The sequence below is a fragment of the Arachis ipaensis genome, chromosome B06 (assembly GCF_000816755.2).
Source record: "Arachis ipaensis cultivar K30076 chromosome B06, Araip1.1, whole genome shotgun sequence".
Taxonomy (NCBI): domain Eukaryota; kingdom Viridiplantae; phylum Streptophyta; class Magnoliopsida; order Fabales; family Fabaceae; genus Arachis; species Arachis ipaensis.
In genome coordinates, this window is record NC_029790.2 from 8,855,101 (window position 1) to 8,858,742 (window position 3,642).

A 3,642-nucleotide genomic window follows, 5' to 3' on the forward strand; every position below is an offset into this window, starting at 1 on the left:
CTTCATTTTCGAAATTGTTTTATTCAAATTATATACGTCAACACTTAATAATCACATGAGTCAATATAAACGTATAAAAATTAATAACTATTTTATATATTTTAAAATTTAAAAGAATAATTTTATATATTTTAAAAATTACAGAGACTTATTTAAATAACTATTCCTATTTTAATGAGTTAGCTGGGTGAATTAATATCGTTCCATACACTTTTTCTTTTACAATTTACAAAATCAACACAAAAGACTAGCAATACACTATATGCGGAGGGGTGCACATGGGTCGGGTGAAACCGGGTTTGATGTGATCCAGATCCGATCCGAAATATACACCGGATCTATTTATTAGACTCGAACCCGGCCATAGACCCGATGAAACAAATACACTTTCGGGCCACAATTATATCGGGTAAAAACCGGGTGAAAATCGGGTCGTTAACATATACATTACGTTGATACCTTCTTGTAAGATAGCATGTAAAAATATCCAAATTTCCAAGACTCCAACCATTATTTAACATGGTAAAATTCACTTAAAAAAATATAACAAGAACCAACCCTTCTTCAAAATTAAAGCATAACCACAATCAATACGAATATTGTCTAATAATACCAAATATTTAAATCAATACAAATAACACAATATTATGCATTAGTCTAAAGTCTTATAATGACTAATAACACAAAATATTAAAGTCTACAATACTTAAATTCCACATAAGAATAGTCATAATCCATCACTAATAACACAAAATATTAATTGTGTATGATGACCGGACCACCGGACCGACTTCGGGTGATCCGAGCTATGACCCGATCCCAATCCGAAATAATGACCGAGTCTATTTTTGAGACCCTTACTCGGTCCTAAACCTGATAAAATTACACTAAATTAGTCCTTAAAGTGTTCGGGACCGGATCAGACCTTCGAACCGGACCGGATGATGTGCACCCCTGTGCGGAACATAGTGTATAATAACATTGACACAATTTTAACGTGTATTGAATTTAGCGTGAACAAAAATGATGGAATATTGGCAGCCACAACATCACATGATCACATTTTGTTTTACAGCTTGGCTATAGTACAACATTTCTTGGTAGCCGGTCGCAAGGGGCAACTCCCAATTCCCAATGCCCCACAATTTCAATGTGGTCCACGAACGGAATTAAAATTATAAGCCTTCTCCACCGTTAGTCTGAACTGAAAACAGCAAATCATCACTGTTCACTGACCACAAGAGAAAGAGAGTTGGTGTCTTTTAGACAGCGTTTAACAGAGAGATAGAAATTTAAATATTGAGATTGAGAGATAGAAATTAAAATAAGTTTTAGTATTGTATTTTGCGTAAAAATGTACAAAATTAAATTATGTCTTAATATATTATTTGGTTTGAAATAAAATTAAAAATTAAAATGTTTGAAATTATAAGAATACTCTTAAATTTACAATGCAACCCTAATCTAAATCCAATTACATTTTTTCATCAATCAAATGCAAGCCTAATCTAATCCAGTCCATTTCTCCCCTCTCCTAAAATTTTAACCGAAAAGGGAAGGAATCCTCTAGTGTTTTCCACCGCCGTCAGCACCACCAAGGATTCCAAACGACAACGGCGCATTTGCAAGTCTCCAACAATTCACCATTGCACCGCCAAATACCTCCCGAGGGTCGTGTCGTTGTTGCCATTTGTACGCCTCTAGGTTTGTGTCGCCATCATCGCCTTCAATGGGTTGTTTTACAGCATCCATAAGTCTGTTTAATCCGCACGACAATGGGTTGTTCAACAATGATACTATCAACTTCAATGAAAAGCTGAATGCAACTTCTCAAAAGTTAAGACAAATGCTTCCTGGACTCAACTTGGTCTTGGAAGAAGGAATGAGAAGTTGAGAGAGTGAAGGGGCGCTACGAATGAAGTCCTAATTTGATTTGCACAAAAGATAAAGTTGGAATTAATTAATTAAAAGGGAGTATTTTAGGTATAAAATGTTATTAAATGTTCCGTCTTCGTTCCTAAAAATTTCAGTCTCCTGTGTCTTCATTTTTTAGAGGTACTGAAATACTGAAATTTTGGGGCAGAGACTAAAATTTTAATTCCAGTCTCTAGATCAACAAACATAATATTGAGTCTCACTCTGCCAGTCTTTGTCCAAATACCTCAAAATAAACGCACCCTTAAAGAGTTAAGCCCAAAAGTAGTCGATTGGCGTGTTGCATTCAAATCGTCCCTAAAATTTTAATTGCACTAATTATAAATCTGAAATTGGTAAAAACTAAAAAGTATAGCCCTTGACCCATTTTTTGTTAACAACATACTACCTTGGCTTGATCACATTAACTGTTATGACACATGTCACTTCATAATTTGGCCACATATAATAATATGATGACGGGTTTAAAGTTGAGTTTAAAATTTAGGGTTTAGAAAATACGAATACAATTGTGGCATGAGTAGGGGTGGCAAACGGATAAGCCCGCCCCGTTTCGTCTAGCCAAAAGCCCGCCAGGTGGCTTAGCAGGCCAAACCTACCAAATATTTTTTTATAAGTCGTTAAATATTAAATAATATATATAATTCACAACCATTTCAATAAATTTATAGTTTCTAAAGGCATAAAAAATTATAATTTCTAAATTCACAAACATTGAAATCTTTATAATTATAAATATGTAATAAACATAATCATAAACCAAGTTTTTTAAAACAAAATAATAAAACTAACATTGTCTAAAGTCCAAAACAAAACAAGCATTGTCCAAAAGATATAATTAAATATCTTTAAGTTTATATCAATCAAACATAAAATATAATCCGAAATATAACTAAGAATATCTTCAATTATCATACTCATCCTCTTGTAGATAAATAATATCATAGAAATTTGTAAAAAAAGGCCTTGGCAAAATAAAAAAAACAGTTGGCCCATCAGGAAAACTCATCCACCAAAACCCACAGATTAGACAATGCGGGTTAAGTGAGCTTTTTAAGTTTGACGGTTTCAAATTTTTAGCTTAACCCATTTTTTTTTTGTGGATTACGTAGACCGGTTTAGCAAATTTTGACCCGTTTGTCACTCCTAACCATAAGCCATTTATTCTTTTAATTATCAAGAAGAGCGATAGTATTTTTTTTTACTTTGTTGTCCCTTTACCCGTTTCTATTAGAGGGCATTCTTAGTATGGATGGATGTATGGGTGCAAGTGAATTTAAAAAAAAAAAAGAAAAAATTATTAAGTATATAAAATTATTATCTCAATTATCAAGATAGTATTTTTTTTTACTTTGTTGTCCCTTTACCCGTTTCTATTAGAGGGCATTCTTAGTATGGATGGATGTATGGGTGCTGGGTGCAATAAAAAAAAAAAAGAAAAAATTATTAAGTATATAAAATTATTATCTATTAAAAAAAAAAGAGAAAAATAATATTACCCCAATGCAAAATAAAAAGAATCAATGCACATGGGACAAAATTCAAAATAAGTTTGATACATGAGCATGTAATACAAAAAGTGGGAAAAATTTGGGTAGCTAGGTAAAGCATTTTAAATTATATAAGGTATGTATATGTTAGGTGAGATCTTAGACTAATCAAGGATTCACTTTGTTAGCTCACTTAGCCTTATATATATATATCCTT